Source organism: Stenella coeruleoalba (genome assembly GCF_951394435.1).
Source record: "Stenella coeruleoalba genome assembly, chromosome: 15".
NCBI classification, from domain to species: domain Eukaryota; kingdom Metazoa; phylum Chordata; class Mammalia; order Artiodactyla; family Delphinidae; genus Stenella; species Stenella coeruleoalba.
In genome coordinates this window covers 55623505-55646557 of record NC_137161.1, presented here as the reverse complement: position 1 = coordinate 55646557, position 23053 = coordinate 55623505, and positions in this window count along the sequence as shown.

Sequence of the window (23053 nt, the reverse complement as noted above, 5' to 3'; positions counted from 1 at the left end):
GACTTTATCTTTGCCTTTTTTTTTAGTAGCAGCTGTACTGAGATAGAATTGACATGCTAAACAATTGATCTATTTAAATTATAAATTTAAATGTTTTAATATAGGTAGAGAATTGTGCAAATATCAATACCACGATCAATTTTAGAACATTTTCATCACCTCCCCCTTTCCTAAAAATATCCATACCTATTAGCAGTCACTCCATTTTTTCCTCTACCCCCAGCCCCTAGAAACCACTAATCTACTTTCTCTCTATATAAATTTGCCTATTCTGGACATTTCATATAAATGGAGTTACAATATGTGTTTTTTTGTGAATGGTTTATAGTATTTAGCCTAATGTTTCCAAGGATCGTCTGTATTGTAACATGTATCAGTAATTAATTCTTGTTTAAGGCCAAATAATATTCCATTGCATAAATACATTACATCAGTTGTATTTTACTTATCCATTCATCAGTTGATGGGCATATGAGTTTGTTTCCTTTTTTTTTTTTTTACTATGTTGAATAACACTGATGTGTACATTTGTGTATATGTTTTTTCATAGATGTACACTTTCATTTCTCTTGGGCGCATACCTAGGCATGGAATTGCTGGGGTGTAGGGGACTCTGCTGTTGTTGATTTTTTTTGGTTGTTACTGTTGTTAAAGCGCAATGTATTCTCACTTCCTGTGACACGCGGGAAGGAAGGGGAGGGGTCGCTGGTGCACAAATACTGTGCTTGCTGATGGCAGTTTATAGAGGAGATACTCTTATCCCAGCAGCCCGAGGGCGCTCGGGAATTCCAGGATAGAAATGGCAAACCCACTGGAGGTGTGGTCTCCTGCCATCTTCCTCTGATGCCCCTTGTGCCTTCACAGGGCCTTCGCGGAGCAAGTGGGCACCCATCCTTGGTGGGGGGGGTGAGTGTCTGCCGCTTGTGAGGTCTATATTCACATTCGGCGTCCACATGGAACAAGCCCCTTCACTCTGCAGCAGAATGGTAATAAGGATGATCGTGAAGACAATTGGCTTCATCAGCATCACTTATATAAACACCTTCTATGTAACTAGCCTGCACAGTATTAACCCATTCAACTTTCCGAATGATCTTATTGGATGAATATTAATTTTCCTTTTTACATATGACGAAGCTCAGCAATTTAAGAGAACGTGGTCAGAGTCACCCAACTGGTGTGTGAACAAAAGTCGCCTGGTTTTAGGGTAAGGTTACCCCTTGCCGTGTTCTCCTAAGATAGGCAGGTGGAAACTCCAAATACAACTGTGAACGGAATCAGTGTTCCATGTACATCCCAGCGTTAGGTGGGTCCCCACATCTCTCCCTGCTACTGAAGCATCCCCCTGAATATGGCTCATTTGTTAAGTCTATGAAGGTGACAAATGTTACACCTAAGAGAATTGTTTCTACGTATGTTAAAGTACATCAATTATTTTTGAATTTATCAAAAGGATGTGACCGAAATCACAAATCGTCGCTTTGCAATCGAAAATTGGAAACATAAAATAACAGAAACTAAACAACATTTTAAACCAAGCTTATTTTTTCTGATTCTCTGTAATAGCCTTCAGATTATGAAAAATGTACGTGTTCATTGTAGAATAAGGATGTCGAGAAGAATGTAGGGAATTTAGGGAAAAACACGGAAATAAAACCAAAAAATCAGCCTTAACCTTACCATACAGAAACAACCACTGTTCTCATCTCTTCCTATTTGTTTTAAATTCATTGAAAGTGAAATTGGGACTATAGGATAAGGATTAAAGTTCCCAAATCTCGAGTCACACAGGCCTGAACTTGATTCTCAGCACCGCCACCTGCTGGCTGTTTGACCTTGGGCCAGTTCCTTAACCCTCTGGAAATCGCACCTACTTACCTGTTTGTGAATTAAATGCCATGACACATAGACAGCATTTAACAGAGTGTCTAGCATGTGGCAAGGACTTGGTCACTGGTGGTAGTTGTGTTTAATGACAGTGCTCTTATTTTTACTTTACTGTGACCCTCTCCCCCAGATGATTCAATAGTTTTTTTTTTTATGACTTTATTTTGGTTGCTTTGTCTCTTATTGATATACTATGATTTATTTAGCCAGTTTCCTAATTAGGTCAAGGGTACTTTTGATCTCCAATGAATTAAATAATGCTTCAGTTCCGTCTTACTCTTTTTTAATTGAAGTATAGTTGATTTACAGTGTTGTGTCAATTTCCGCCATATAGCGAAGTGATTCGGTTTTATATATATATATATATATATATATATATATATATATTCTTTTTTATAGTCTTTCCATCTTACTCTTAAGACAGCTTTCTGTCAATGCCAGGGTCCTCTGATTCCCATCATTGGCCACATCTGGGATATCCCCACTCAACGTGGTCCATCCTGGTGGGGAAAGACAAGCTGCTTCAGCCCTAGACGCAAACCCTCCAACGAAAATAAAATGAGCCATTTTTTTCCTAAGCAGAAGCCATGGTGTTTGCTCACTCGGCAGTCTTTCTGGAGCATGGGGGTAATTTGTAGCTTGAACGATTGAGACAAACACTTGGCGTGAGGCGGAGAGAAGTAGGATGAGTCTGTAATTGGAATATTTTGTCTCATTTATTCTTGATAATGTGCCAGAGTCCACTCCATCAGCCAGAGGTGATTGTTCACAGAATGCCTCACACCTGGAACCAGTGCTTCTAGAAACCAGATGTGGTGCGTTGTTAGATGCTATTTGAAAGCAAGGGTGAGCCAGCTCCTTCTAAACACCCTCCTGCCCTTTCTCATTCTCTCTCCATTTTTCCTACAATTTTTTGTCCTCTCTGGGGTTCTAGTTACACTTACTTGGAGTCCAGGGTTGCTGGCCCATTTTCACCAAGTCTCTGAGTGGGAAGGGGGTATGCTGGGGAGGGGCACGGGAGTCCAGAAGAATCAGGAAGGATAACACATTCGCTCTGGCACCCACAGTGGTTCAGATACCTCTTTCTCGTGTGGCGAGAGCAGGTGCTAAGCCGTTGTGTGGTCAGAAAGTTCAAATCCGGGAAACTACTTCTCCTTTTGTTGTTTTACAGAATGACATATATGTTTGAAACCTTTGCTTTCTTGGGTCTCTGCAGGTTACAAAAGGAAGGAAAGGACTGCATGGGCTAGCTTCTTCAGGGCACTGGGTCAAAATGCAATCTGGCATTTTAGATATTTATAGGAACCATCTGAGGAGCTTGTAAAGACACAGTCCTGTCCCCAGCTCCAAATACACCGAATCAGAATTTTCAGGGGAAGGGGCTGGACATCTGCATTTTTCATAAGTCTCCTGATGGTCCCGGTAAGGTCAAACTGGGAAAAGTTGATAGGGAGTGATTACAGCTCAATCTTGATCACCTGAGGGACCTTGATTAAATGCAGATTCTGATCCTGTAAATCGAGGTGGCAGAAGGGGAGGGGGCTGAGACTGTTTTTTTCAGGTACTGACAGGATCACAGGATACATAACAGGGGTTAGCTAGCACCCGCTGCAGTTTTTGTACTGCCCATGACCTAAGAACTATTAAAAAAATTAAAAGAATATTATTTCATTATACATGAACATTTTATGAAATTTAAGTGTCAATGTTCATTAATGAATTTTTATTGGAACACAGCTGTTACCTGAAAACTGGGTTTGCCTCTTGGTGGGTATCAAGCCAATAGACAAAACCAAGCCAGAGATCTGGAGAAGGAAGGATGTATTATTACTGGCAGCAAGTAAGAAGAGTACCGGGATCTTTCGCAAAGCAGTGTCTCTTTGAATAGCAAAATTGGGGAAGTTTTACGCTAAGGGTACATGCATATTCATGAAGGGGCTTCAGCAGAGGAGTTTAGTTGATTGAAGTCAAGAAGCATCAACATCATCATTCCATCCCCACCTGGGTGGGGGCCTTGGTACCTGCAGAACTCAAAGATATATTGTTATATATATATATATCCCTTGAGGAAGCAGGACCCTGCCCCGAGGCTGCACTATTGTTTCTTGACTGTTCCTCCCTTGTTTCTGCATTCCCTCCCTTAAGATCATTAACTACTGAGACCTGTTCAAGGGCAAGCATTGCAGCCAGGCTCAGATTACAAAATGGCTTAGGCCAAAATGGGTTCTCTTATGTGGAAAAAGCCACTCCTGGTTCTCTTTCCCTGGGGACCCAGCCACACACGTTCTTACAGATTGACTGTGGCAGCAGAGTTGAGTAGCTGTGATGGAGATCATATGACTCCAAAAGCCTAAAATATTTACTATCTGGCCCTTTACAGAAAACATTTGCCAGTCCCTGGTCTAGATCTGGAAGCAAAAAAGCAGAGATGTCCTTTAAGGAAATTTATTCCTCAGTACTGCTGGGATATGGGTGATAAGCCGGGCAATCCAGGATGTTGAGTTTGAATCTCAATAATGATTCAGAAAATGAATATTACAGTAAAACAGGAGGTGAACTCTGACAAGAAAAAAATTCTCCAAACCTTTATTCTTCCCCACCCTTCACCTCCTGACCTCAATTTCTGACTTCGATGGCATGTATTTGCATAATGGTTTTCTTTTGTTCTTTTTCTTGCCAACTAATTGAATTAGGATGGCAGGAAAAAAAAAAAAAAAAAAAACCTTCAGACTCCAACCCAGTTTCAAAGCCTGTAAATAAGGGTATAGGTGAACCCAAGGGAAGCGTGTTTTGTTTTTGTTTTGTGTTTGATTTTGCTTCTTATATTTAGTATTTGGACATTAAGTGACTCAGTGATAGAATGTCAGTAGGTGAGTCTTTTCAGAGAATGGAGTCAAAATTCAGCTTAAACCTGCTTTTCCTGGAGAGACTCTATCCATCTCTCTCAACTCTATGGGCTTAGGGTCCTGTTAGTCGTGGTCTAGAATGGGTGGAGGAGACTCAGAAAATTTTGCAAACTTGGATATTCTACGGTCTTTACAAAGACTTCTCACTGAGAGGACATGGAGTAGGGTTTTCTGCCAGCAGATTGATTCCTTCTTAATTGTTTTGCCCCCAGGATCCCAGTAGCATAGTTTGGAGACACGTTGAGGTTTGAGAGCGTTTGTTTGACCTGGAAGCAAGGAAGAAATGGTGAACATTGACAATGCAGTGGGTACAATGATCAAACTCCCCCTCCAGTTGTAACTCTTGCCTCTGGACCAGATGCTTGGAAAGTATTTGGACACTTTAAAATTTATTTGCCTTTTTATAGAACAAGGGTATTCTTCCTGTGCAAGAAGTTTAGTTATTTCTTCAGTGCACAGGGTTATACTTCTTTAACTTTGCTCATGTTCAATATCATGCCAGAGTTCCAAACTCATGAAAGCCCAGGCAAATATTGACCCTGGCTGCATCCTTACCCTAAACTCTGCTCCTTTCTCCAAGACAGGGGTGTCGTTCCTTGCTCTTTCCCAGGGCTCCACTATAAGACAAAAAGCAAGGATGGAAACAATCAGGAAAAAGAAAAATCAGAAGCAAACTGAGTTTCTCCCTTTATATTTGTGACATTCAGCCTGCTTGTGTCTTGTCTCTGAAGTTGGACAAGATGCTCAGCAAAGTTTCTTTCCATCTCTTCTTCCCAAGGCTCCTCTTACTCCCCTTTGCCAGACTTGAGCCGTGTCTGCCTCTTCCTGCAAAGAGCTTGCAGCCCATGTTCCTTGTGTTGTTGAACCCAAGTTCATATGCCTGACACAGTCAGTCAGAGTTTGGAGCAGAGGAAGGTCTATTGCAGGGCCAAGCAAGGGGAACGGGTGGCTTGTGCTCAAACAACTCCTTGATGGTTTTCAGGGAAGAGTTTTTAAAGGCAAAATGTTGGGTGAGGGTTGCAGGGTGTGTGACTTTCTTCTGACTGGTTGGTGGTGAGGTTACAGGCTGGTGCTCCAGGAATCTTGTGCTCAGCCTGCAGTTAACCCTCCTCTACCTGGGTGGGAGCCTTAGTTCCTGCAGAAGAACTCAAAGATATATTGTTATATACATCCTTTGAGAAGGAACTAAGGCTCTGCTTTATCGCTGCACTATTGTCCATTGACTGTCTTTCCTTTGTTTCTGCATTCCCTCACCTCCCTAATCAGTAACTATTTGTATCTGCCCTTTGGAACTCAGGGAAGCCTTTTTCCTACAAACAAGAAATGGGGGCACAGAAAGGCCCTGGTACCTGGCAGTTCCCTGCAGGGTCCTCTTCAGTTTCACTTGCTTAGGCTACGTGAGAGGCTCCAGCTATGAAGGAAATAAAAGGCAAGAGGCCACTTATCTCAGAACATAGTCTTTCAAAAAGAAGTGACACATCTTAGGAAGAACAGAATCTTTGCATTTCCCCGTAATGGTCCCTGACACCATGAACTACAAAATATTGCTGAAAAGTCTATTGCCTGTCTCTTTCTCTCTCTCTCACCATCTCAGTCTCTTTCTGTTCTAGGAACAAAGAAAACTTTTAAAAGAGAGAGGGAAAGAGCAAAAGGGTTGTTAACTCTTTTATATGTCTATGGAGCCCGGATCTCTGATAATGGCAAGGTGAGGGTGGGGTGGGGAAGGCTGGACTAGGAAACAGTGCCTGGGAGCAGCTGACATCAGATAAGATAGTAGTTCTTTTAGGAGGGAAAAAAAAAAGAACAGAAACACCTGTCACCTCTAATTACATTCCATGACTCTTGCTGAATGCTACCCCAGAAATGGAATACTTTTTTTTTGAATTTTATTTTATTTTTTTATACAGCAGGTTCTTATTAGTCATCCATTTTATACATATTAGTGTGTATAAGTCAATCCCAATCTCCCAATTCATCACACCTCCACTCCCCACCACCACTTTCCCCCCTTGGTGTCCATACGTTTGTTCTCTACATCTGTGTCTGTATTTCTGCCCTGCAAACCGGTTTGTCTGTACCATTTTTCTAGGTTCCATATATATGCGTTAATATACGATATTTGTTTTTCTCTTTCTGACTTACTTCACTCTGTATGACAGTCTCTAGATCCATCCACGTCTCTACAAATGACCCAATTTTGTTCCTTTTTATGTCTGAGTAATATGAAATGGAATACTTTGATGTGAAGAAATAACAACTTCACCTTTCCCATTTACACCAATGCAATAACGAGGGAAGGAGGTTTGTCAAATTTGAACTTGAATCATTTCCCTAATCCTCTAAAAAATTATGTAAAGACATGTTCTTCATTTATTAGCTATGGCAGGGGAGAGGGCAATTTTCCCCCTTCCCCTGCTTGAGTTCTTTTGGCTGGTCTAATAATTAAATTGATACAAAACAGATAAATAGGAGGAAAAAAATTAATTCATGATCATGGAGGTCTCATAAAATGGGACCCAAAAGAAGTGGTCAAAGTGGGCAGCTTTTGTATTTTTTAGACTAAGAAATAATAAGTGTGTGAGTCACTGACAGGACAAAGAAACTTTGGCTTGGGTGCTTAATTAGTAAAGGGGTAAAAAGGTTTGTCTGTACACACTTCTCAGCCCTCAGCTCCCCATGTTTCATGATAAGGATGTCCTTCTAGCTCCAGATAGAGAGAGGGCATCTTTCACATGGGAGATTTATTTCCCCCCTTCAGGGGGACAGAGGAGGATCAGAGTTTCCTGTTAGATTGGCTGCTTTTCAAGTGACTTCAATTCAAAATCATCAATATGCCATTGGGGCATATTTGGGGGTGGCCTGCCCGGAAGCCCAATACCATCTTTTCCATAATTTTTATTACTAAAAAGAGAAAGTGGTGATCAGTGAAAGAGGCCTGTATTCGATTTTCATTGTTGCTAAGTTTGTTGTCACAAACTTAGTGGCTTAAAAAAAATCAATGATTGTCTCTGAATCGGGAAAAGTGATCCTGAGTCTCATCTTCCTCTTTGCTGTTTTCTGTGTTTTCCACATAATAAGCAGGTATTCCTTTAGTCAGTCCAAAAAAAAAGGAAAGGAAAGATATAAAATAAATAATGTAAAGGGACGTGGTAAAATGTGTTTCAATAAAAGCAACGTACCTGTGTGTGATTCTTTCAAATGCCATCCACAAGAGATCCACCTGCAGATTGGAGAGCATTACACCCACATTACAGATCTGAGAGGCGGCTTGTATAGGGGAGCAAAATTTGCCACCCCAAAATGTATCTCTTTGGCAGAAGGATTAATTTAGGCGGACTTTTTCTGTCTTTTTCTAAACCATTTTTTAAATTGAAGTATAGTTAATTTACAATATTGTGTTAGCTTCAGGTGTATAGCAAAGTGATTCAGATATAGATAGATAGATAGATAGATAGATAGATAGATAGATACTCTTTTTCAGATTCTTTTCCATTATAGGTTATTACAAGATATTGACTATAGTTCCCTGTGCTATACAGTAGGTCCTTGTTGTTTATCTATTTTATATATAGTAGTATGTATATGTTAATCCCAAATTCCTAATTTATCTCCCCCCACCCTGGCTGATTATTTTTAAAGCCCAAAAGACTCAGGAAGAACCTTCAACCTTCTCCTAACTGCCCGAAAGAATGTAGAGGACCTGTTGCAGGAAGGGAGCATCACCGTAGATCACTGTTGTAGGAAGTAAGTGTGTAGACAGAGAGGAACTTAGCAAAGTCTCTTTGTTAAAATTCCTCTGTGTCCTACTGTCTCTGCTGGCCCAGCGAACGTTTGTTTGCCAAACATTTGCTTTTCCATCTTCATGTCAATTGCCTTTCTCCCCTCTGAAGTCCCAAATCACTGCCCTCCACAATATCCTCTTTTGTTTTTAGCTGAAGATGGTATTTAAGGTGAGAGATTCCACCATTTTGGTCAATTACTCCAGTTTCCTGGGTCTCTCCCATGTACACATGTTATTAAACCTTTGTTTGGTTTTCTCCTGTTAATCTGTCTCATGTCAATTTAATTCTTAGACCAGCCAGAAGAACCTAGAAGGGTAGAGGAAAATGTGCTCCTCCCGGACACCTGACTAGCCCAAGGCCACAGATAATGAACGTATACATACCAGACACCTAGTATACCTCAGACCTACCCTAGGTGTGGGGCATAGGATGTTCAAAACAAGTGTAGTCACTGGCTTCCAGATGCTTTTAAGACAGACGTGAACAAAGTATCACAAATATGTGTTTGTAGACAGCAGTCAGTGCCTTAAGGGGAAAATGCCAGGAAACGAGATCGGAGAGTCTAAGAAAACTTTGTGAAAAAGTGATGTTTAGCCTTGGACTCATCCTGTATGACTAAGAATGAATAGGAGAGAGAAGTAGAGAGGGAACAAGTTCACTGGTAAGGTCATAAGAAGGATCATTTTCTAACTCCCAGTTCAGTTGTGTTTGTTCCACTGTGTTCAGCTGCGCTTTGTCCCCACTCCTGGTCCTCATGCCTCAATAAATAACCTCCAAAGGGGCCTGAGCCAATATGATCTCTACGATTTGGGGTTTGTTTTGTTTTCCACCCTAAGGAGCCTATAAATCAATTTCCTGCAGGTGGTTCCTGGAAATAGATGAGTGGGGAAAATCCAAATAAACTCTTTTCGCTTTATTATTAAAAGAAAAAAAAAATGAATGATAACAACAAAACCCCAGTATGCTCGGATATGCTTCAAGGACTGTCTCGTTTCATTTTCTCAGAACCAGTCTCCCCATTTCTATCAGACGCCCCAAGCAGGTGGCCCGAAGCTCTTGCCACTCCCGAATTCATAGAATTGCTTACACCCAATTCCAGTAGAACACACTCACATGCTGGTTATTGGGTTCTTTTTAAACATTTTTTATCTCTATTTTTTATTTTTAACAATGAATGTCCTCAGCCAAAAAGGAAATAAAGAATAAAATAATGCCATTTGCAGCAACATGGATGGACCTAGAGATGATCTTACTAAGTGAAGTAAGTCAGCAGAGAATGACAGTTCCAAGACCAACCATAAGGATCAAAAAGTGAATGGTGGCCCATTTCCTGGAATTCCCTGCCCCTTCCCAAAATAACTAGAATACTCCTCCCACTCATTAGTCTGAAATTACCCACCCCTATAAAAACTGACAATCCCATACCCTGGGGCCACTCTCACCTTCTGAGATGGCCCACACTCTATCTGTGGAGTGTGTTTCCCTCTAAATAAATCCACTTCTTTTTTCTTTTTAAGGTGTCATATTATTGCAAATTTATTTTCCCAAATTTCTTACCATTTATTTTATAATTTTGTCCTTTATTTATTATTTATTTGTTTTTTAGGTAATCTTTTTTTAAATTTTTTTAATTTAATTTTATTTACTTTTTATACAGCAGGTTCTTATTAGTTATCTATTTTATACATATTAGTGTATATATGTCAATCCCAATCTCCCAGTTCATCCCCCCACCCCCCCACCACCACCACTTTCCCCCCTTGGTGTCCATACGTTTGTTTTCTACATCTGTATCTCTATTTCTGCCCTGCAAACTGGTTCATCTGTACCATTTTTCTAGGTTCCACATATATGCGTTAATATACGATATTTGTTTTTCTCTTTCTGACTTACTTCACTCTGTATGACAGTCTCTAGATCCATCCACGTCTCTACAAATGACCCAGTTTCATTCCTTTTCATGGCTGAGTAATATTCCATTGTATATATGTACCACATCTTCTTTATCCATTCATCTGTCGATGGGCATTTAGGTTGCTTCCATGTCCTGGCTATTGTAAATAGTGCTGCAGTGAACATTGGGGTGCATGGGTCTTTTTGAATTATGGTTTTCTCTGGGTATGTGCCCAGTAGTGGGATTGTCGGGTCATATGGTAATTCTATTTTTAGTTTTTTAAGGAACCTCCATACTGTTCTCCATAGTGGCTGTATCAATTTACATTCCCACCAAGAGTGTAAGAGGGTTCCCTTTTCTCCACATCCTCTGCAGCACTTGTTGTTTGTAGATTTTCTGATGATGCTCATTCTAATTGGTGTGAGGTGATACCTCATTGTAGTTTTGATTTGCATTTCTCTAATAATTAGTGATGTTGAGCAGCTTTTCATGTGCTTCTTGGCCATCTGTATGTCTTCTTTGGAGAAATGTCTATTTAGGTCTTCTGCCCATTTTTTGATTGGGTTGTTGGGTTTTTTTTAATATTGAGCTGCATGAGCTGTTTATATATTTTGGAGATTAATCCTTTGTCCGTTGATTTGTTTGCAAATATTTTCTCCCATTCTGAGGGTTGTCTTTTCATCTTGTCTGTAGTTTCCTTTGTTTTGCAAAAGCTTTTAAGTTTCATTAGGTCCCATTTGTTTATTTCTGGTTTTATTTCCATTACTCTAGTAGGTGGATCAAAAAGATCTTGCTGTGATTAATGTCAAAGAGTGTTCTTCCTATGTTTTCCTCTAAGAGTTTTAGAGTGTCCAGTCTTACATTTAGGTCTCTAATCCATTTTGAGTTTACTTTTGTGTATGGTATTAGGGAGTGTTCTAATTTCATTCTTTTACATGTAGCTGTCCAGTTTTCCCAGCACCACTTATTGAAGTGGTGCTGGGTCTTTTCTCCATTGTATCTCCTTGCCTCCTTTGTCATAGATTAGTTGACCATAGGTGCATGGGTTTATATCTGGGCTTTCTAACATGTTCCATTGATCTGTATTTCTGTTTTTGTGTCAGTACCATTTTGTCTTGATTACTGTAGCTTTGTAGTATAGTCTGAAGTCAGGGAGCCTGATTCCTCCAGCTCCGTTTTTCTTTCTCAAGATTGCTTTGGCTATTCGGGGTCTTTAGTGTCTCTATACAAATTTTAAGATTTTTTGTTCTAGTTCTGTGAAAAATGCCATTGGTTGTTTGATAGGGATTGCATTGAATCTATAGATTGCTTTGGGTAGTATAGTCATTTTCACAATATTGATTCTTCCAATCCAAGAACATGGTATATCTCTCCATCTGTTTGTATCATCTTTAATTTTTTTCATCAGTGTCTTATAGTTTTCTGCATACAGGTCTTTTGTGTCCTTAGGTAGGTTTATTCCTAGGTATTTTATTCTTTTTGTTGCAATGGTAAATGGGAGTGTTTCCTTAATTTCTCTTTCAGATTTTTCATCATTATTGTATAGGAATGCAAGAGATTTCTGTGCATTAATTTTGTATCCTGCAACTTTACCAAATTCATTGATTAGCTCTAGTAGTTTTCTGGTGGCATTTTTAGGATTCTCTATGTATAGTATCATGTCATGTGCAAACAGTGCAGTTTTACTTCTTTTCCAATTTCTATTCCTTTTATTTCTTTTTCTTCTCTTATTGCCGTGGCTAGGACTTCCAAAACTATGTTGAATAATAGTGGCAAGAGTGAACATCCTTGTCTTGTTCCTGATATTAGAGGAAATGCTTTCAGTTTTTCACCATTGACAATGATGTTTGCTGTGGGTTTGTCTTATGTGGCCTTTATTTTCTTGAGGTAGGATCCCTCTATGCCCACTTTCTGGAGAGTTTTTCTCAGCAATGGGTGTTGAATTTTGTCAAAAGCTTTCTCTGCATCTATTGAGATGATGATATGGTGTTTTTTCTTCATTTGGTGAAGAATGGTGTATCACATGGATTGATTTGCGTGTGTTGAAGAATCCTTGCATTACTGGGATAAATCCCACTTGATCATGATGTATGATCCTTTTAATGTGTTGCTGGATTCTGTTTGCTAGTATTTTGTTGAGGATTTTGGCATCTGTATTCATCAGTGATATTGGTCTGTAATTTTCTTTTTTTTGTAGTATCTTTGTCTGGTTTTGGTATCAGGGTAAAAAATCCACTTCTTACCTATCACTTTGTCTCTCACTGAATTCCTTCTGCAGTGAGACATCAAGAACCTGAGCTTTATTATGTCCTGCAACCAGGTATGTGATCTCAGTTGGAAGACTGTGGGTTTTGGCCAGGTTCGAGTCCCAGCCGAGTGGGTTCAAGTCCCAGTGTGGGTTTTGGCTGGCTTTGAGTCCCAGCCACATGGGTTAGAGTCCCAATCTGAGGTGCATGGTTTCAGTATCACTTGTATGTGGAATCCAAAAAAAAAAATGATTTAAATGTACTTATTTATACAACAGAAATAGAACCACAGACATAGAAAACAAACTTATGGTTACCAAAGGGGAAGGGGGGAGGGATAAATTAGTAGTTTGGAATTAACAGATACACACTACTATATATACAATAGATAAATAGCAAGGACCTACTGTATAGCACAGGGAACCATATTCAACATCTTATAATAACCTACAATGGAAAAGAATCTGAAAAAGAATATATATATGTATGTATGTATATATATAAATGAATCACTTTGCTGTACACCTGAAATGAACACAACTCTGTAAATCAACTATAATTTTTAAAAAAAGAATGTCAGCGAGGGTGGCCTCAAAGCCGACTCAGTGCTGCCATTGGAGGTGCAAACCCAGGGACCTGCACCATGATTAAAATGCTTTCTCCCTGGGAAGAAGGCAGCTGAGGTCTGAACCCTTCAGCTTGAAAGGAGTTCTATGGAAATGTGTCAGGAAAAGAGAGGCTGAAAAGTTCACACAGCCACACGATTCAAAACATTCTATTCTCAGGTCACAGTTCAAATCTCGTTGTCTCGAGGTGATGCAATTCAACAGACTGAGACTTGTCCAGAAGCCTGGGCCATCCAACCCCATTATTTTTTCCCAGCAAAGTGGCCATGCCGGGTTTCGAAATTTTTGAACTGTGTCCTCAACACTCAAAATCCAATTTCCCAGCCTTCCTCCCTGAAAAAAAAAAAAGAAAAAAAAAACAGGACCAGAAGCAAAGGGCTGCATGTGGTGTGGTGAGATGAAGAGGATGTTTTCCTTCTTTTTCTTTCACTGTCTGTTCTTCCCTTTAACAAAGCAAATGCCTCTTTATGAGTTTGCACTTGGTTCAGCTACTGAAGAGCTGCAAGGAATGCGGTTACTGGTTCAGCTGGAGGGACCAGTTAGGGAATTGTTTCCCTCTAGATTAGCTTCATATCCTGCTTCCCACAGTAGCACACTTTCCATGCAATTCTGATTCTATTTCTTCCTCTTATTTCTTTGACTTGTTTCCACCACTTTCATGAATAATGTACAGGATGCAAGGCACGAGATATGGGGGATGCAGACATGCTAGGCTGTGCAGTCTTGCTTTTTTGACTTCTTCTCTCCTGGTTTCCATGGTGCCATGTTCCTTTGGTTACTCTTTAATCATCCAGCCGGACTTCCCAACTCCCTTCTGATTGCCGACACTGATTCCCCTCTACCTGCATCTTGCATGTTGTTGTAGGTTCTGTCCTGGGTTTTCTCATAAACTCTCATGTACTTGCATTTACTTCTTCCATCCCATTTCTACGAGACCTCCATGCACACATATTAAAATTTGTTTGTCTTTCTCCTGTTAATCTGTCTTGTGTCAATTTTATTGTAGTCCAGCCTCAAGCACTCAAGAAAGGTAGAGGGGGAAATTCCCCCTTGCTGACAATACTCAGTTTTTAGCTGGACATTTCCACCTATGCCATGGACTCTACAAATTCAATCCATCCCCAACTGAAGTCCCAACCTTTCACCTCTTCAATAAAGTGCAAACAGACAACAAAATTTGGTGATGTAGTATAAAGACAAGAAGCGATGTTTTACCACCTTCACTGCTAGTGGACTTGACAGTGTTTTGGGGTGAGGTGGCTTGAATCCCCAAACAACTGCATGGAGCTTTACATGGTTCCTTCTCTGAATGCAGTTAACTGCTTCGGGTCATCCCTGCTAATTTCCATCTTTCCTATGGACTCTGAATCAGTTGCAGACTTATTTACCCTCTAGTTTACAAACAGTACACAGCTTGGCACCTTCAGGCATGAAATGCTACAAGTCTGACTCACTGCAAACATTTCTGGAGGTGCTTTTTGTGCTGAATGCCAGAAAAAGTGATGCCAGTGATAGGGGTCATTTTTGAGAACCTAAATTTGTGAACGTTCTCCTTTAAGACATAGCATCAAACTCTCCTATGGAGTCTCTTGACTTCTTTTCTGGGGCACTTTGGAATCTACAGGGAAACATACCCATGACAATTATCCCACTTGTCTTTCACATAAGGAGATGGAGGCTTAGGTCTATGGAACTGGTACGTGGTAGAGAAAGTGTTCATATGCATTGATCTGAACCCCAGTTGTTAGTTACCCCCTCTCCTAATGATTTTCCCTTATAAGTGTCTTTTAAATCTATTTATTTCTCTCATTGCCACTGCCACAGCTTTATTCTACGACCTCTATTTCTTACCTACATTATAGGAGTAACGTTTTTGTTCTCACTTCTCTAATCACGCCCATCTTTCTCCATTCTCTCTTCCTGTTATCTTTCTAAAACCAAGACTAATCATACTACTTCCCTTTGGCTGGAGTGCTTTACCAAACCCATGCCATTATTTTCTTTTCCCCTTTTGGTATTGCACTAAAACTTATATAATATAAAATTAATAATTTTAGTGTACAATCCAGTTGCCTTTAGTACATTTACTGTGTTGTACAACTATCACGTCTATCTTGATCCAAAACATGCTTATTACCCCAAAAGGAAACTCCAAATCCATAGGCTGTTTCTCTCCTGTTCCTTTTTCCCTCCGCCCCTCCCATCAGCAATCTGCTTTCTGTCTCAACGGATTTACTTATTTTGAATCTTTCATATAGTGCGACCCTATAATATGTGATCTTTTGTGTCTGACTTCTTTAGTATCTTCAAGGTTCATCCGTGTTGTAACATGAATTAGTACTTTATTCATTTTTATGGCCGAATAATATCCCATTGTAGGTATATATCCCATTTTGATTATTCAGTCATCATTGATGGGCATTTGGGCTGTTTCCACCTTTTGGTGGTTGTGAACAGGCAGCTATGAACCTTCATGGACATATTTCGTTTGAATACTTATTTTCAATTCTTTTGAGTATAAACCTAGAGATGGAATTGCTGGATCAGATGGTAATTCTATGTTTCACCTATTGAGGAACAGCTAAACCGTTTTCCACAGCAGTTGTATCATTCTACATTCCCCCTAGCAATGTTCAAGTGTTCCGATTTTTCTACACCCTCAGCAACAGTTGTTTTTTTCCCTTTTTGTTTGTTTGCTTTGCTTCTTAAATTATAGCTGTATTAGTGTTCTGGGGTTGCCATAACAAAGGATCACATACTTAGTGACTTATGACTCTGGGTAGATCACTTTCTCTTTACAAACCTACATTTCTTCTTGGGCTAAAGGGGCACCATGAATAGAGTCATCCCTAAGGTCTCTTTCAGGATTCACAGTCTATGCTTCTAAGGCCACAAAGTTGTTCCCTTGAAGTGATGCAGGGACACACACACACACACACACACACACACACACACGCACGCACGCACGAACACACACTGCTTATGATAGGTTTTCCACTCTGAGATGAAACTGTCTATTGCAAGATTTCCCATCCAGGGTGCTGGGATAGTAATCCCCTTGGGGCAGAGGGATGGGACCTAGGGATACTAGAGCCCTCAGGCCAGTCACCTCTGGATAAAAGCAACTTCATCCATGTATCCCAGTGTACTGTATACATAGACCATTTTTCTCACGTGCCGTATGTAAGAAGTCCGGGAAGCCCTTGCTATTAGAAGGCAATATGGTCACTTTGAGAAACAATGCTTCTGGACTCAAACAACATCCTGGTTGTATATATTATCTTCCCTCTCTCCTTTAAATTGTTGGTTTGTGCCCTTCCCCTTGTTTGGAGTATCTACATATCCTTTAGAACTCTGGTAAGCAAAACTTCCTTTGGAAGTTTTGTCAGTAGGGTTTGGCCAGGAGACAGAACTCACTCACACTAGTTATCTTAACAGGAAAGACTTAACATAAAGAATTATTAACTAGGTATTGAACTAAACAAGCAAAAAGAACACTGAGATACCGCAGGTGGAAAGCAGCTACCACCCCTCGGGCTGAGGGAACAAAGGGAAGAGGTTGGAATTATTAAAATTTAAAGGCTTGGAGGAGGAGTCCTGCCAAGCTGGGATGCACACCTCTGTCTGAGGGTGTTGCTCGGTCAGGGCTCAAGTCTCTGAGCTCAGAGTAGTGGGGGGTCACTCTTATCAGAGTAGGGGGTGGGCTGGCCGACCAGGGCTTGTGTCTCTGAGTGGGTATAATCAGGCTGGTTCTGTGAGTCTTGGAGAAACTGAAAAGTGGAATCAATCTCTGGTCCTGGAGCACCCAGCCAGAGAGTGGGAGCCAGGCTGGGATGATGCCGTTAGAAACAGAAAGGAAAGAGGAAGCTAGTGGTGACCTAAGAGGCAGGTGCAAATCCCTTCTCCAGATCTGCAGGCTCCCCGGGGACCCCCCATTTTCAGAACCAAAGCAGGAACCACTTGGCAGAGCAGAAATGTGATTTGCCAACCTCAGCATCACAACACAGAGTATAAAAAAGTAGGTTTGCAATTTGATTAAGAACAGATATATAGATTGTATACACATAAATACTAGAAGAAAATACATCCAATTGTTAATAGTGATTTTCTCTGGCATTATAGATTTTTATTTTTATTATCTCTGGATTTTTATTTCTAGCCTTAAACTTTTGTGAGTTCTCTGAAATGTGTACAACATTCATGTATTTCCTCCACACTTAAAGGAGAAAAGATTAAATGTTTTTTTTTTTTAAGGTGGGTTTGAAGCTAAGAGGTGGTAGCATATTAACTGGTAGCAAAGCCCCCTCAGTGCCTTTTCCTTGCTGAAATCAACGAGTCTCTTCCTTTATCCTGCAGCCCCTCGCATCCTGCTGTTCATGAATAATCTTTCTGGTTCTCTCTTTCCCTTTAAACAGTGAACTACTTTGAGAGCAAGGGCTGTATTTTATTTATCTCTGTGTCCTCAAATTTTCCAGCTTCCACATCATAGTAGATGTTCACTAAATGTTTGTTGAATGATGCATGGATGAATGGATGGGCCAAGCAAGAAGGCAACAAGTGAGCCCCAGAGAATAGCCCTTAGCAGAACCTGAAAAGGAACCACTGGAATGAAGCCAAAGTGAAAGATGACAAGAGAGACTCAGGGCAACACTATTCAATATCTTGGATCTGCCCTTGTTCTTCCCAGTAGGGTTTTTGTAATTTGAAGAAAAAGGAATTGTGCTTCTGCAGCGAGCCATCAGCCAAGCAGAGAAGGCAGAGATGTGCAAAGAGATCCATTGTGGGTGGGAGGATAGTCAGATATCCTCTAGGTCCAAGGTGCTGAGAAAGTGATTAGTAACAGTGAAGCGCATTGCCAGGACCATGGACAGAGGCATTAGAATAAAGGGCAGAAGTGGCGCCCCGGAGCCTGGAATACAAAACTCTTTGTAGCCAGGGTCTTGCTTATTCCTCCAACTCCACTGCTTAGCAGTCAAGTCGCATCCAGCTCAGTCCATGAGTCACTCCCTGTAGCTTTCCTCTGCCTGAAACTCCAGCCTCTACCCACCCGATTAATTCCTTTTCTTTTTAAAGAATCAATTTTATTTATTTATTTATTTTTGGTTGCGCTGGGTCTTCGTTGCTGCGCACGGGTTTTCTCTAGTCGGGATGAGTGGGGGCTGCTCTTCATTGTGGTGCACGGGCTTCTCATTGCGGTGGCTTCTCTTGCTGTGGAGCACAGGCTCTAGACGCACAGGCTTCAGTAGTTGTGGCACGTGGGCTCAGTAGTTGTGGCGCACGGGCTTAGTTGCTCTGCGGCATGTGGGATCTTCCCAGACCAGGGCTCAAACTCATGTCTCCTGCATTGGCAGGTGGATTCTTAAGCACTGCGCCACCAGGGAAGTCCCACCCGATAAATTCTTAATCATCCAGAGACACTCAAACCAGTTGTCTCTTTTTCCAGTAATTTTGCTTCCCAAGCTGCTCTTTATCTTATACATCTGTGGTTCCCTATTCTTTTCCCCCAAAGACAACCGACTGCAGGAATTCATCCAGGTTCTGGAGACTGGATGCAAAGCCTGACACCATCACTTGCCATCTGAGCATGTTTCCTAAATCTGCCTCAGTTTCCTTATTTGTAAAATAGCTATAATAGTGCATCTTGCTAAATAGTGTATTTGTGACCATTACAACATGTAAGCCATTTTCATAGCTTAGAACATCGGCTGGCGTATAGAGCATGATCGTAAGCATTGGTGGTTAGTGTTATTATCACACTGTATTGTAATTGTTTCTTTAAATAAAATCTCTCCTATTAAGTCCTGGCAGAGATTTTAAGTTGTTCAGTGTTGTCTTCTGAGGACTTGGTATGCGGTAGGTGTTCAATGAACACCAAAAATGAACCAGAAAGAATGAATAAATTAAAGTTTTGATTAAGAAGCTCACCCAGCTAAGGCTTCCTTAGTGGAACTGCCTGTCTAATAGGAAATTCACGGAAAATCTTCGATGTTGCTGAAAATGTTTCTACATTGGAGAAGCACATTTTCCTGTAAGAAAATGCAGTTCTGCTAAACATCATTAAGACTTTCTTGAGAAACTGCTTCCAGGTTGACACAATAGACATCAGAGCCCGTATAGGACCATCAGTGCAGATTATATGAAGCAGGGTTCTTTTGTTTGATAGAGCTAGAAACTCAACTGGAAAAAACATTAGAAGAAAATATGATTTATGGGAGGTACTGGGATATGATTGAATAGCTACAGGGAAATAGCTGGGCCTGGGGGTCAGCAGGAACCAGGGGTTTTTACTTTCTCCATCTCTTATTTCAGTTTGCCAATCTCTGGATTTCTATTATCTTGTTTTACTTTTTATTGACACATTTCTAGATTGTCCCCACTACAAGAACATAAGAGATGCCAGGGTAGGGACGCTGTATCCGTTTCCTGTTGCTAGTATATCAAACGACGACATAGTGGTTTAGAACAATACAGATGTATTCTTACAATTCTGGAGCTCAAGCCTGAAATGAGCCCATCGTGGCCACAGGGCTACAATGAAGGTGCTGGCAGGGCTGATTTCCTTCTGGAAGTCCTGAGGGTGAATCCGTTTCCTTGCCTTTTCCAGCTTCTAGAGGCCGCCCACATTTCTTGGCTGTGGTCCTTCCACCGTCTTCAAATCCGGCAGCTTTGAAGTCAGCATCTTCAGATCTCTCTCTCTCTGACTCTGAATCTCCTGTCTCTTTCTTCTAAGAACATCTCTGATGACATTGGGTCCGTTTGGGTAATCCAGGATAATGTCCTCATCACAAGACTTTTAATATAATCACATCTGCAAAGTCTTTTTTTGCCATATACAGTAACAGTCACAGGGTTCCGGGGATTCAGGTGTGGATATCTTTTTTTAGGGGGTGGAGGGGGAAAGGGAGGCATTATTTAGCCTACTGCAGGCATTATTTTCTCCAGGGTCACCACAATGTCTAGTATACAGTAGTGTGAAAAGTATCATCGATTGAGTGAATTAATGAAAGAGTGAAAGCACCTCTCTGTTTATCACGTTCAGTCTTTCCCTTCAAACAGGCTTCCTCTCTATGGGGGAAGACATGGCTGTCGATTGTTCCTGAGCCTTGGGAACCTCCCTCCACCACGACTCTTGGAAAAATGCTTAGTTCATTTTTCAGTCCCCTTTGAAAACTCTTGGAGAATGATTCTGATCAGGCCTAGTTGATTCAGGCCCATGCGCGGGCCAACTGGGCAGGAAAGAGTGGTTATTCATGGTGGTTCCCTAACCCCGTAAGAGTAAGAACAGAAGTAGTCCCACAGATACAGGGGGTACTTTTCCTTAGCATATATGAGGTTATTTTTAGACAGGCAGTTAGTCCATATCCACAAAGCAGATGATGTAAGAACTGGTGAGAGGGCTGTTCCTACCTGGAACTTGTTTTTATTTCTCTTCCAATTAATATGTTCTGACTTTCAGAGCTAGTTCCAAATGTTCTCCTGTTTATTTTCCATAAGATTAACTTAGTGTATAACTTAGACTAACAACTAAATAAAGTTTGGATGTGACCCAACGAATTAATTGATTTAAAAAATCTGAAAATTGCTACTTAAAACAACTCTGCACCCATTATTCCCTGTAGGAACTTATTTCCTAATGATTGATCACTTTTGCCTAAAAATAAATCACTGCACAGCAATGCTAGCTATATTAGGGTTCTGGTTATGGGAGTTCTAGATCAGTGGTTTCTAATCCTATCAAACTCAATGCCCCCGCTTATTAAAAATAATGTCTGGGGACTTCCCTGGTGGCACAGTGGTTAAATCCGCCTGCCAATGCAGGGGACATGGGTTCGAGCCTTGGTCCAGGAAGTTCCCACATGCCGCGGAGCAACTAAGCCCGTGCGCCGCAACTACTGAGGCTGTGTGCCACAACTACTGAAGCCCGCACGCCTAGAGTCTGTGCTCTGCAACAAGAGAAGCTACCACAATGAGAAGCCCGCGCACCGCAACAAAGAGTAGCCTCCCCTCGCCGCAACTGGAGAGAGCCTGCGCACAGCAACGAAGACCCAATGCAACCAAAAATAAATAAATAAAATAAATAAATAAATTTCTAAAAAATATATATTAATGTCTAACTTCCGTTTTATGATCCTGAAGTGCAATTCTTTTTTTTTTTTTTTCGGTACATGGGCCTCTCACTGTTGTGGCCTCTCCCGTTGCGGAGCACAGGCTCCAGACGCGCAGGCTCAGCGGCCATGGCTCACGGGCCCAGCCGCTCCGCGGCATGTGGGATCTTCCCGGACCGGGGCACGAACCCGTGTCCCCTGCATCGGCAGGCGGACTCTCAACCACTGCGCCACCAGGGAAGCCCCTGAAGTGCAATTCTTAAGTAATATATACACCTGCACAATTTTGGATACAATAAATTCTCAACATGTAATATAAGAGAGAATAAAGGTATAATTCATAATAAAATAATTTGTATGTATTTCAGTATGTCAATTGTCTAGAACGGCTGCACTATAAAATAACTAAGTCACAAAATTCCAAAATCGCATTAGGAGGCACTACCAGCCCTGTTAAAAACACCTCTCTTGGTAGATAGGTATTGCAAATTTAATGTATTGACTAACCCCCACCCTTTCCCACGCCAATTAATTTCTGTCAGATTTCTATCAGATCACACAGTTATGACCTTTCGTGGCACTCACTCCTACCTGAAGCCATCTTGTTCCGTTATTAATGGCTGAGCCGTTAATTGGCTCTCTCCTCTGCTTGAACATCAGCTTCATGACCCTGGGAATCTTCTCTGTCTTTTTCAGTGCCCAGCCCATAGTAGAAGCTCAATATACAGCTGCTGAACAAATGAACAAATCAATGTCCCTTTGACAAACCAAAGCATTTCAGGGTTGGGAAGGGCCTTCCTGATTTGATGACACTAAGACCAAACGATGGTGGAATTGATTTGCCCATGTTTACAGAGCTAGTAAGTGGATGGGCCCAGGTCTCTCAATCCATGCCCTTGCATCCAGGCATCACGCATGTACGGCTTAACTTTATCCTTCAATAACTAGAGAGATTTTTGTTTAATGACACTGATACTTCTTCCCTTGATCCTAAGTAATCAGGCAGTGGGAATTTAAATATGATCATTTCTAATGATGATAAGAAATATTTAGTATATTCTAGCTGGCATGTGATAGCTTCCTTTTTTTCTTACTTTTTATATCAATCTCCCATGTCTGTCCTGTATAACCCCAAAACAGCCCCCTCCAGGATGCTAAGGTAGCACATCCTCTATAGTCATTAACCAACCCAGCAAGTACTTTCTATTTTTGTCTGATCAACCTTCCAGAAAGACACATTTTTTGTTGAGAAAAAAGCCAGAGTATGCTTTACAGATGGCATGAAAAAGGAAATAGTGACAGAGAGTACAAATTGCCGAAAATAGCATGTAGCAGAGAGCTACTTTGCAATATTAGTTTATGAATTTGGCCAGCTCAGTAATGCTTTAGTGTCAGCAAAGCACTTGGAGGTTTTCCTTGTTTATTCCATTCAAAGAGATATTGCATCTTAGCATACAAAGCACTATCTAACAGCAGTTGGGTCTGCTTAGATTTAGAAGGAAGCTGAGAGAGCAGTTTATATTTGCTTTTGATTTCTCTGTGTGAGAGGAATGCAGTGATTACTTCCAGCAACTTTGAAAGTCATATGCTCAAAACCAGAGAAATAC